We start from the raw sequence: 13,393 nt of genomic DNA, 5'->3' as shown, positions 1-13,393 counted from the left end.
CCTTTTTCTTTTCTTTTTCTTAAACCAAAGTTTCAAGTTAAATCCACTGTGGGCTGAAGGAGGTACTTTAAACTTCACTTGCTTCGAAGTTTAAATGGGAAGACTTGACAGGTATGCTAATGCTCCTCTATTAAGTCTGCAGAAAATGACATTAAAGGTATTGGTTAAAGACACGGCTCAGTGTTTGAGCAATTTAATGAAGTGTTACACACAAGCTGACCTTGTAGAGGGAGAAGCTCGCGGCTCTCTCTGTGTTTCGGGAGGCCCTGGCCACTCTGTTTGACATCTGAGCTTAACACCAACCCCAGACTCATTACTGTCTGTGAGGTTCTGGGAACCGCTAAGGGGAAGGCCAGCCTTTGCTTGTAAAGTCCAGTGACAGAAGGAGAGGTAAAAATAGTGGCTCCTGATCCTCAGCTGTGTGAGGCCAGAGGTGCTGGTTTGAATGACATGTTCAGTTTTCATAAACATGGGCATTGGTCCCCTGGGGGAGCCCAAATGGAAGGAAAGGAGGGGCTCTTAGAGTGGACAGGGCAGACACGGTCAGCTTAGTGTAAAGGCCAGAGCTTCCAGCTGTCCTCTGACACCAGGTGAGCAGGTAAAGCTCGGAAGGAAGTCTCTGCCAGGAGAGGGGGCAGCCCCCCAGAATGTCCAGGACAAGGTTATTTGAGCATGCACTGGTGCTACAGTGATGTGCATCCCTAGAAAAGGATAAGTTCTCAAGGCCACTACGGCAACTCTATTCACTCACCAACTCATTCATTCTTCCATCAAATAATGTTGCGCATCTGCTGCATATCACTTCTCCCTCCAACTTCACCTACTCATGTTCCAGCCACACTGGTCTGCCAATTTCTAGAACAAAGTTCCTTCCCACCACAGGGGCTTTGTACATACTTTCCCCTCTGTCTGCAATGTTTTTCTCAGGTTTTCACAAAGGTAGTCACTTTATACCTTTTGATATCAGCTTATAGATACTCTTCTCAAAGAGGCAGATGGGCAGTGTATGGAGATGTATAAGGCCCACTGGTCTTCCTGGGTACATACAAGTAGTAAGTATTATGTTTACAATTCTTTACCTTTGCTTTTGAGCAGCTTATTATATATTTCAAAATTCTCCCATATATTATCCCATTTGAGGTTTCTAGCAACCTCTTAAGACAGATGGAGGATTTGCTGGCTATTCTCATGCAGAGACAAGTAACCTGAGGCCAATAGAAGCTGTGAGTATCCAAGGAGACAGTGCTAGACCCAGACCAGGATTCTGGTCATCTGACTCCCAGACCAAGGCTATTTCTGTCTTTGCAAATGGTGCACATTTAAGGTCCAGGCCTGGAATGCAGGTCCCAGAGTGCCTCAGCCTGAGGACATGTGACAGGTGAATGAGCAGCAGCATCAACAAGAACAGCTGCTAATGTATCAGGCACATTGCAGGCAAAGGGAGATGCGCTGAGGGGCAGCCCTGCCCTCAGGGAGCATTTTCTCCCAGACTGAGCCTAAGGCAACGTGTGGAGTCTTTGACAAGTCCTTTCCCATTTGTATCACCTGTTCTTCCCTTCTCCTTGCCTCCTTCAGCCTGTACTAATGGTGGCAACATTGCACTCCCTGCTTAGGAAAGTTGACTTGTTCCAGCAGAATTCTTTAGAGGAAGAGCCACAATCGAGGATTTATAGGAGAGAAATTAATCGATCAGTGAACATCTGTTGGGTACCTCCTCTGTGCCCTTGCCTCTGTCCAGGCTCTAAAGATAATAATTGACATGACTGAGCCCCTAGTCACGCAGGTTCTATACTTAACCACTTAAACGTGCTTGTCTCCCTCCAACCTTACAACAACCCTATGAGAGAGATGCAACCATATCCCCTTCTTTCAGATGAGGAAACTGGGGATTAGAAATGTAAATAATATTTGTCTAAGATCACACAGTAACAGGTGGTACAACTTGGCTGTGAATTTGGAGTTGTCTGACTCAGGGTCACCAGGAATCAGGGCCCAGAGAGCTCCATACATATTATAGTCAGTGGGAATGGTGCCCCCTGTAGGAGTGCAGTGCATAATCTGGGCAGCTGCACACAGCAGAGCTGGACAACTCAGGAGACTGAGGGCTTAACCACCACAATATTCTACCTCCTTCTTGCAGTCCCTGCTTATAAGCCCCTTACAAAACAGCCCGAGGAGAGTACAGGAGGGCACTTCATCTGCTGCTGGGCTATGTGGTGCAGAACTGAAGAGCACCTGACCTCCAGAAGAGACAAGGGATCTTTGGGGTTGAAGTAGTCACAGAGGGCTTCATAGAGAAAATGGAGCCTGAGATTCTAGATCTCGGATTCAAATCACCCTGCAATTCACAATAGCCTTATGATACAGTATCATTATGATGAATAATTTTGTGCGAGAACCTATAGTAAATATGTTATATAGTCTTATCTAGTGCTGGGGGATAGATAATTGAAGAACTGGAGCTCTCATCTTCCCTGTGCTGTTCTGACTCCACGTGCAATGTGAAATGCAATTGACACAATGTAGACATGGCAGAAACAAACAAACAAAAAATTTAAGGCTAATGAATGGTCTTATCATTTGATTATTGAACATGATAAAAATATTGACTTCATTGTTCTAACTGGATATAAAGTAGCCAGTAAGGGTTTTGAGGGCTAAGTATAGTGTTTGGATGAGCAGGCTCCAGCACCTGGGTTCAAATTGCAATTCTGCTACCTGTGAGCTGTGTGACCGTGGGCAAATTCAACCACTGTACTTCCGTTGCCTCATCTTTAACATGAAGACAACTGTGACATCTTAGCACAGGGTTGTTGTGAAGATTAGGAATAACACATGCAAAGCCCTTGGATCAATGTCTGTGCTCTCATAGTGTGTGATATGTTGACTACAAAGAATAATTCCCCATCTTTTTATCGAACACCCATTTTGCACAAACACTGAGGGAAATACAAAAATGAATCAAGCCTAGTCTTAGCATTGGGCATGCACTCAAATAACTAACAGAAGCAGATCGGATGCCATTTCTGAAGTACTAGTAAAACATTTAGAGAAAGAGATCATTCCTGACCCAACAGTGTCAATGATGGAGAAAGAATTCGAACTGGTGCTTGAGAATGCGTGGGATTCTAATAGATGTGGACTAGATAATGGGAGGGCAGTGGCAAATATACTGTTCTCACCATATCCATCAGGCATTGGCAAAGTTGGGTGTCTAATTCACCCTGGGTGACACCTGCTAAAAAGAAAAAGAAGCCAGTCAAACTAGCATTGCCATTTAGCATAATTCTAACTCTCCATCCTATATCCAATAAAGGTCTTTCCGATATTTTTATGAACACAAACCCATCCCTGTTTACTTTTCATTTTGGAGCCTGTATCTAACTCCATTCAGATCTTTCAGCAAAAAAAAAAAAAAAAGTGTTAAACCAATACTGAATGGCCCCCACACTCCTGGCTTTGAATCTACAGTTCAGGCACAATTACAAATGGGACCAAAGGGGAAAGGTTTCCTAAAATGTCATGTGAGCTGGAAGCCTGGGGTCCATCTCTTAACCCATATAGCTTCCATAGACTAAGTATACCTCTTCCTTTCCCAGCCATTCTCTTCTTGTTTTCTTCTTTCCTTCTTCTTTTTTGTTTTACTTTCCTTCCCTTCCTCCATTGCTTCCTCCCATCTTCCCTTCCTTCTTTCTGTTTGGTTGCTATTTTTGGAATTTAATTAAGAACCCCTTCTGTATCCCACAAACATACACTCCAATATCTTTATCCCTAACCCACTTCATGAACCCAAGACTCAGCTTCCCTTTTTCTTGGAAGGTGGAAAGATAATTCAGCCAGGGTCAAAGAAGAGAAAGGAGCAGAAATAATCCTTGGGCCAGGAAACTGGCTCCTCTTCTAAGAAGGAAAATAAAGCCAGGAAAGAATTCACTTATAAACCTTTTGAAGGGACATAGAAGAAAGTGGAGAGATTTTTTTCCCCTCCTTTTCCTTCAGGAAAGAAAGCTTTTAAAATAAATAGCTGACAGCATCTCTTATTTGAGTAATTCTTTGCTGGTTATAAATGTGCCACTCTAGAGTGCTTTATTTAGAAGTGGAAAAAAAAAAAAACTGTATTCTCCAAGATATGCTCAGCAACACCCAGGAGAGCAAGGCTCACTCCCCTCCTGGCCCTCTTCAGACGTTCATATATTCTCCTATAATCTGATCTAGGTTATAAAAATTAAAAAAAGAAGAAGAAGAAGAAGAGAAACAGCTGGTTCTCCCACACATCTGACATTTCCTTTATGCCTGGTTTAACTTTTTTATGACAGCCTGGGTTCACTCCATTGGAGAATTTCTCTCTTCAAATGAGCTTCATGTTTTATGTTTGAAAATTTTTCTTTAGACAAATCTGGTAATTTTTCAAGTTAAAATGTGTACACTTGAAGCACTTAGGAAATTTAAGGATCCAACTGATCGGCACATAAATCTGAGGTTGTTCATGCTAAAGTCCTTACATCTAACTGCAAGCTTAAAAAATAATAAAAAGCAAGTGACATATTATAACTTGTTTTTAAGTAAAAGCCCCCAGACTGTCAGTTTCCTAAGTAATTGATTGTATCTCAGCACACTCCCTACTTTTTCCCTGGTGGCGTGCAGGTGTGAGGCTACTCTTGGATTGCACCAGGTAGCTCGTCTTGGAGTGGAAAATAGACAGGGCTGATTTGGTGTCCCTTCTCTTCTCAATGGGGAGATGGAATTATCCCCCTGGTTGTCAGTTTTGCTGTGTCCCAGGCCGGGACCTCCTTGATGGGCAGATGTCTGGCTCAATGACTTCTGAGCTCGAGCACACAGAGCCCTCGAAAGATGTCGACTTTGGAGCCCAGGACCTGAGTTTGAGCTCGACTTGCCATTTACTGACTGAATCACGTTAGGATGTCTGCTTGAGTCTCTGATTTTTTTTACCTATAAAAAGGAGTTAGCAAAAATGTTTCTGCTACAGGTTGTAATAAGTGGGATAGTATATATGAAGGTGCTTGATAAACAGATTGCTTAACAGCCTGCCCGCTTCACACCTCAAGGGGGGCCCAGCCAGTGGCCAAATGTGAAGTTCAACCCTCATTACTACCTCATCACACCATGAATCCAGAAGAATTTTTAGTGAAAGTAAATATGCAAGGATAACAAACACTCCTTCTACAAGCTTGGCCTTCTCCTTAACCCACCTGCCCTGAACAGTTCAGGGGCCTCTATGACCCACAAGGACTTTTTTTTTCTTTTTTTCTTTTTTTCTTTTTTTCTCTGACACATGCTATAACAAGACCCTGAGTTTGGGTAGAATTCTATATTCAAGACCTGAGACTAGAGATCGAAAGTTAAGCTGAGTTCTGAACTGATAGTCTAACAGCATTAAGATTCCTTTCATCTCTGCCCCACTTAAAGTTTGCATATATCATGTCAATTGATCCTCGAGTATCTGGGTGGGGTAGTGGGCAGAGAAGCGAAAGAATCTGCTCAGTGCTACTCATGAGTAGATGATAGAGTGGGGGCTAGAACTCTGGTCTGGTCTCCGCAGTGATTTACAAATTTGTGCTGCTTAATGAAACCCAAATGGAATTTGAAAGGCTTCTTCAACTAAGGGAGCTGTGAATGCTGGAGCTATTGGAGAGAGGTTTGCAGCCTAATCAATACTAAATCAATTAATTTAGCCCTCCAAAGAGCCCAGTCCACTCACCCAGGGCTGGAGACTCAACTCCTGGTGTGGACTAAAAACAGCTGCTGCTGCTCACCAATCAGCTCACAGCATTGATTGAGCACCCACTGTGGGCCGCACACCATGCCAGGCACTGCAGGGTAGGGGGCGAGGGGCACTGCAAATCAATGTGCTTTTGGAACTATAAAGGAAGATGATGTCCAAAATGCTGCTCAGTGTTCTGTAGAGAGAGATATGTCCAGTAAATGTCTATTCAAGTTTGTGCCAGCAAAAATAAATTGTCTCAACAGATGAGTTTGTATGCCTTCTTTTGTTAGAATGTAAAAAACTATCTAATTCAATAGATATCCTCTTTTGCCTCAGCTGCTAGAAAACCCAGAGTAAATCTGCCCAAATGATGTCATCTACTCATTTCAGAAGCCTGAGAGCATCTATTCCTTCTGCCTCCCTTCCCAGTTTCTGTTCCTTTTAGTTTTGTGTTTTGGTATAAAAACCACTTCAAATCTTTTTCTGGTCATAGGCAGGGCACAAAACACGCAACTTCTAGGCATTCTCCATTTAGTTTTATGTGGTAAAAGAAAAGCATGCAGTAACTCCATGAGGTATCTGATGTTAGGGCTAGTGGCCCATTCTCAAATGTTAGGGGCTGGGATCTTAGGCATCCCGCTGATTTGATGAGTGACAGTGCACAAATCATTTCAGCTTTGGGGGCCACAATTTCCTCATTCACAAAATAGGGAGGTTAAACTAGCTCTGAAAATCCGCCAAGTACAAAAGGGAAATAGCAGAAGAACAAAAGGTGCACATTAGTAGAAATGCAGAGAGAATAAATAACATGAATATAATTGGGTATTGTACTCAAGAAAAAAGCACTCTTGAAGTTTTGAATCAGGTGTGTAAATCAAATATTAGTGTATGTGTCTTTGAGGGGAATGGGGGTACAGAGGGAAGAGCTATTCAAATTGTAGCATATGAAAGAAAAATAGCCACACATTCTTTCCCACCAGTTCTTTAGCCACCAATGCTCAGGAGTTCAGGGGTCTATTTCTCCACTCCTAGACTTGAGTAGGCCATATGACTTTCTCTGGCCAATGAGACATTAGCAAATATGACAGAAGAGAGGTTTGAAAAGTTCATGTGCTTTTAGTGTTGCCCTGTTTTTGGATCCCAGCCACCTGAGCTGGCCTGCTAGATTAAGAGCGACACGTGGCCCAGTGGCCCTCATCGCATGGGCCAACCACCAGAGGTGTAATTGGGGCCACCTGGGCCAGCCCCAGCCAACCCATCTGCATATTAGTGAGCCCAGCTGAGATCAGCCTAGCCCAGCCCTGACCAGAAATTGCCCATAAGAATCATTATCTAAAGAAACTGATTGTTTTAAACCACTAAGTTTTGGGGTGGTTTATTACGCAGCAAAAGCTGACTGATAAAACCAGCTGGGAGGGCATGTCTACTTGAAGACATGAGAATAGGAACCAGCAAATCCCAGGTGGTTTTAGAAGGGAAATAGAAGGTATTTCTAACCTTTATATCTTCATTTGTAAAGTTGGATGACTTCACACCCTCCCAACTCCTATCCCAGTCCCCACTCTTCTTTTTTTCTCTTTTCATCCCTTATACTTCCAGCAGGGGCAGGAAGCAGCCGTTCCCATTCTTGGCACTGCACACCTGCTAAAGAGAGAGAGGATGAGCCATGGTAGACCAGCCAGGGGAGCAGGATGCCTGATAATTAACCCATCCTCCTAACACCCTGGCTTCCAACAAAAGGAGCTGTACAAATCGATCCAACAAAATTATCAGTGCTAATCTCCCAGCCCCTCCTTAATGCTGTCTGTCTTTCTCTCAGCCAGCACTTGGCAAGGCCTGTTAAGCCATCACATCCCTCACCCCCCCACACCAACCCTCAGCTCTGTCCCCACTCTCTTTTTCTCTCTTTCTCAAGTTGTTACTGCACAGGCATCACAGAAGGAATCAAACAGAGACAGGTCCTATTGTTCAGCAAAGAAGCAAGAAAAAAATAATCAAAAAAGCAGGGGACTTAAAAAAGACCAGAATTATTTCTCAAATAGAATGGGAAAATCTAACATGCCTTATCACTGCGGAGAACAAGCACTGTGCGAACGCCCAGGCCTCTGACTGCCATGCCGGTTGTTTTGAATAGACGCATGACATTGTCAAAGAACCTGCCATTGTGTTGCTGAAAGGCACTTGCAATATTGCATAAAAATCAGGCTTTCGTGTCACCCTCAGACTAGTCAAAGCTGCTGTTCTTTCTTTCTTTCATTCTTTTTGAAAGAAGAAAGAAGGAAAATAAGAAATGTCCCCAGAATAAGACCTTCAAAGCCAGATAAACGTTATTTCTGAAAGACATTGGAAACTGGGCACCCAAGCAAAGCCACCAACTAAAGAGGTATTCTATTTGGAAAAGATGCCAGTGGGGCGATGGAGAGGTAAGAGTTAGTATGGAGCTACAGTCACAGTTTTTTTTTCTTTTTTTTATAGATCTAATTCTTCAGGCTTGACTTGTCCAGTCTTCCTAGATTTGGTCAACCCTCTTGCTACCTCTTTCTCTCTTCTGTTACTTGCATCCTGAACTGTTATGTACTTTACACATGTTGTTTTCCAGGACCTTACAGGGTCTTTCTCATCCCTCTCACTTCTCAGAGAGGAAATGAAGTTTTAGATCCTTGGAATTCCAAAGGGATCTAAATTCATCCCCAGGAACCGTGCTTGTCTTCAGCTGCCCTTGAACACATCAGGGAAAGCAGAAAGGGCTGACCAGGGCCCTTCCTCAGGCTCGAGTCTACATTGCAAACAGCATCCCCTGTTCGCTGTATGCCTGGTGCAATCAACGATGACTGTAGCTAGAGGGTTGGACTGTTCTCTGAGAGAAACAGACAAATTCTCTTCTACAGGCCAGAGATGCTAGAACTTGGAAAAGTCATCCAGAAGGGCAGGACACGTTCTTCCTGGTCATTGAACTGAGAGACAACTTTTTCAGTTTCCCAAAGTCTTACTGCAGGAGAAGGCAAGATTCAAGAGTCTACAGAAGTTAAGAGATTTGTACATGCTCATACAGCCTGTACTGTGTTCTAATCTATGGCTGTCCCTTACAGTTCCACAAATTCAACCTTTAAGAAGAGGAAGGAATTTAATTCTCATATTGATTTGACTCCCAGTGCGATGTTGGAGAAGGTATAGGTTGGGAACCATTTCTGGCCGGGCAGTCTGGGCTGATGTATACTCCCTAATTTCAAGTTTTGATTAGTTCAGCTGCTTCTAGAGGTCTGGCTATTAACGGCCCTTAGTCTGTGCCTGCTGTCCTCAGAGAGAAGCCTATAGCCTACAGGCTGCTGACTTCTTCTCACAAAGGAAGGTACAGAGAAAAGAACTATAGATTGGAAGGGCAGGTCTTGGCTCTTCTCCCAACTTGCCCCATGCTCTTGTGTTGGCCACTTAACTGCTTTGAGTCTTAGCTTCCTCGTAGGTAAAATTTACTTTATTTTATTTATTTATTAATGCCCCACTTGTTTCAGAATGGATTTAGGGTGGCTTATCTGTAAAATGAAGGGATTAGACTAGATGATCCCTTCTAAGGTATCCTCCCAGCTCTAGCTTGCTCTGACAGTCTTGCTCGCCACTTGACTTTACAGAGTCTGCAGTTCAATTTCAAGTTAGAAGGATGCCAGCTGCCCCTCGAGTGTGAGTGATTCATAGTCACGGAGGGACTGTGGGATTGATTGGCGAGATGTGTGCTTTGTGCTATGGTAGGTAACAAATTGTACTTAGGGTTTCATCAGCAAACCAAATTCAGGTATTAACAAATTTCATACTCACACACCTTTAATAGCAAAGAATTTATATATTGCAGCAATTTCCTACAAATGATAATTCTTTTTAAATACTCAGAGAAATAATACAGCCTCTTACTAATTCCCAGCCCTGTGGAGCCTGTCTGTAGCCTCCCACAGTTCTGCCTATCACTCACAGGAGCTTGAAGTCTGAAGAGTCAATTTGGGGCACTTGATTCTAAGAGAGACACTGACAAACGGGAGTTTGTCCTGAGAGGGGCGATCAGGGAAGAAAAGGTCTGGAAAGGGTGCTTTATGTGGAACAATAGGTGAAGCTTGGGATGTTTGGCTCAGACAAGAGTTCCCAAGTTTGCAAAGTTGCCATGATCAAGAGAGGCACATGGGATCCACTGTGGAAATGTTGGAGCTGCCCATCAGTGGGATGGGGTGTCTTGGAAAGTGGCAAGCTAGAGCTTTGCATGTCAAATGAAGGCCAGGTGAGCACCTGCAAAGTTTCTATGAGAGGAATGCCTCATTTTGTCCAAGTTAGCAAACTTTTGTTGAGCAACGATTAGGAAACAGGCTCTGCTATGAAGTAGCTACAGTGGGAGATATGAAGTGAACACCTGTCACCATTATTTAGAATTATTTTGGTTACAAGCAACAGAAACCAACTGGAGATGCTAGTCAAAAAATATGGGCATTTATTATAAAGGTACAGGGATGACCTTTATATAAAGGTACGAAGATTTTGCTGAAGCAAATCAATGTCAGGTCTTCAAACACCAGCAGGAGTCATATGCTTCCTTCTGCATGTCTTTTCATTCTTCTTCTCTCAGAAACCAGCTTTGTCTTCTTCTCCTGTCCTCGTAGCTGAAAACATGGCAGTTGACATATTGCAGGTTTAACTTCCTCTCTATCTCTAGTTTCCAGGAAGGGACACTAATTGGTCCAATTTGGGTTTACTACTGACAAGCATGGTCCGTAGAGGGCACTGCTGTCACCTGTGGATTGAACTTAAGTTGGGACAGTTGCCAGAAAGGGGTAAAGATTAGAAAAGATAGCAAAGAATGTCCATTACAGAGGCACTGTTTTTGGATTCAAGGAGATGACAGTCCAGAAGGGGAAGCAGACACATAAACCATGAACCCTGGTGTAAGACTGAGTGTTGCACATGCTATAACAGAGATGTCTGGTCCAGATGATGCACAGGAGAGAGGAATTCTCACAGAACCAGAAGTCTTCATGGGAAAGAAAGCATTCCAGGGGGGCTGATTGTATTTTTTGTTGCCGTTGGTGGTAGTGATAGTAATAACTTTTTAGTTTCACAAATAATAGATACATACATTGATTATTAAAAATATGGACCATCTCATAGCTAATCATTACATATATCCTTTTAGACTATTTCCATAAATTTACATTAATGTAGATGTCTTTACTTGTATAAAAATAGGCATAATTGTTCTGCATATGTTTTACATAAATAAAATACTATACATTATTTTATATTTTCCATTACTCACTCAGTAATACTTGGAGAGCTAACCATAATAGTATATATTCTTGTTAACTAATGTGAATTTTTCTGTCATATTACTTACTATAGTATAACTTGTTTGACTTTCATATAATTTATCTATTCCTCAATTGATAAGAATCTGGGATATTCTCCACTTTTTAGTTAAAAACAACGCTGTAATGGACATCTCTGTACATGCTTTTCTGTGTAAGTGTTTCTCTAGGTACAGAGAAGTGAACTTGCTGGGTCATAGTATATGCACACTTAAAACTTAATGGCAACTGAAAAACTGGACTCCAAAGCAGCCATTTCAATTTATTCTCCACCATCAGTATATGAGAATGTGTTTCACAATACTCACTTTACAAATTTTTGTCATTCCTGTGGATGAAAAGGGGTATTTCAGTATTGCTTTGATTTTCATTTCCCTGATTACTAGTATGCTAAATATCTTCAGCTTGGCCCTCCAGATCCACTCTTTACATTTCTTCAATCCTTTCTCTAGGAAGCTGACCTATAAGGACTAAATCGACAAGCTCCTGTCCTTCATCTTCCACTTGCATTCAGCCAATAGAATATCCATAGGATGGAAAGAGAATGAGTTGGAGAATTTATTCCCTCTTCTCTTTCTCTGCCAGGTTCCAGTGGGTTAGTGCAAACCTGTGCCGAAAGCCACAGTTCCTGTCATCAGCCTTCTCCACACAGTTCTGCCAGGCTTCTACTTTTTTTTGTACCTTCAGGCTTTGGGGTGATAACAACTCCCAGTTTATCGAACCATCTATATCTTTGGTGTTATTTTGCTACTTGTTCCATCAATTACTGAGAAGAAGTTGTTAAAATAAAAACTATGGGTTTATCTATTTCTCACTTTAGATTTATCCATTTTTACTTTCTATATTTAAAGCTCTGTTATTAGATGTATAGACACTTAAGATTACTTTTTTGATAAACTGACTCATTATTTAATGACTTTTTGTTTCCAGTAATATTTAGTCTGAAATCTATATTTTCTAATAGAAATATAGCCACATCAGCTTTTTATGCCTGTTATTTATAGTTTACATTTTTTATTTTCAACCTCTATATATCTTTATATTTAAATATTTTAAAATACTATACAGTTGGTTTTTTAATACCAACTGTATTAAAAGGGAGGGGATATATTCTATTTTATATTCTATTTTACTGTGGTAAAATATATGTAACAAAATATATATAACTTAAAATTACTGGCCCCCAAATACTGTATCATCTCTTGTTTGTTCTTTTAAATCCAGTACACACCTTTATAAATAGTTTCTTCATTAAACTTTCCTCAAATTGCCTAATTTTTTCCTCTGTTTCCTGCTGGGACCTTGAATGATAAAAACCAGTAAAGCTGAGTATCTCTTCAGGTTTCTATTGGCCATATTAATGTCTTCTGTGAATTTCCTGTTTTATGTCTTCTGCCCACTTTTCTATGGGTTATTGTCTCTTTCTTGTTAGCAAGGCTCCTTGATCTGTAAACAGTCTTCATACGACTTCAGTGATAATAATTCATTGTATTATATATGTTGAAAATATTTTCTTCAGTTCTGTTCTTGGCTTTTCAAACTTTGTTCATAGTATCTTTGTGACTAATAAGTTTTAATTTTTGATGTACTTATATTTATCTATTTGTTCACTCTGTGACAGGAGTCAGCACAGTTTCTGTAAATGGCTAAATAGTAATTATTGTCAGTTTTGTGAGTTAGATGGTCTCTGTCATAACTATTCAACTCTATTGTGGGAAAAAATTGCCAGAGTTAATACATCAATAATAAATGTGGCTATATCCCAAGAAAACTTTTTTTTTTAATAAAAATGGTGAGTCAAACCCTACTATATATCTTTTGCATATTTTCATTTAAGAAGGCCCTCCCTTCTCTAATTTCATGAACAAATTGTTCTATAGATTCTTCTAAATATTGTGGATATATTTATGTTTGGGCTTTTAAGCTGTTTATATTTGATTTTTATGACTGGTAGAATCTAGCTCCATTTCTTTTTCTTTAATAGTTGTCCCACCTGAACTGAGGTGAAATGCCATCTCAATTAATTTACTCAACAAATATTAATTGAGTGTCTACTATGTGCCAGGCAAATATGTATATTTATTTCTGGGTTTGTTATTCCAGTCTATCAGCCTGTTTATCTATTTATGAGTCAACACTACAGAATTTTACTGTTTAAATATCATAAATTTATTGTTTGTTTTGCTATCCGAGAAAGCAAATGTCCTTTCTTTTTTCTTTCTTTTAATTATCTTGATTTTTCTCGATATTTATTTTTCAATATGAATTTCAAAATTAGCTTGTCAAGTTGCATGAAAAAATCATGTTGGAATTTTGATTGGAAGTATATTAA

Source organism: Pteropus vampyrus, unplaced genomic scaffold, assembly GCF_000151845.1.
Source record: "Pteropus vampyrus isolate Shadow unplaced genomic scaffold, Pvam_2.0 Scaffold110, whole genome shotgun sequence".
NCBI classification, from domain to species: domain Eukaryota; kingdom Metazoa; phylum Chordata; class Mammalia; order Chiroptera; family Pteropodidae; genus Pteropus; species Pteropus vampyrus.
This window is presented reverse-complemented; position numbering follows the sequence as displayed.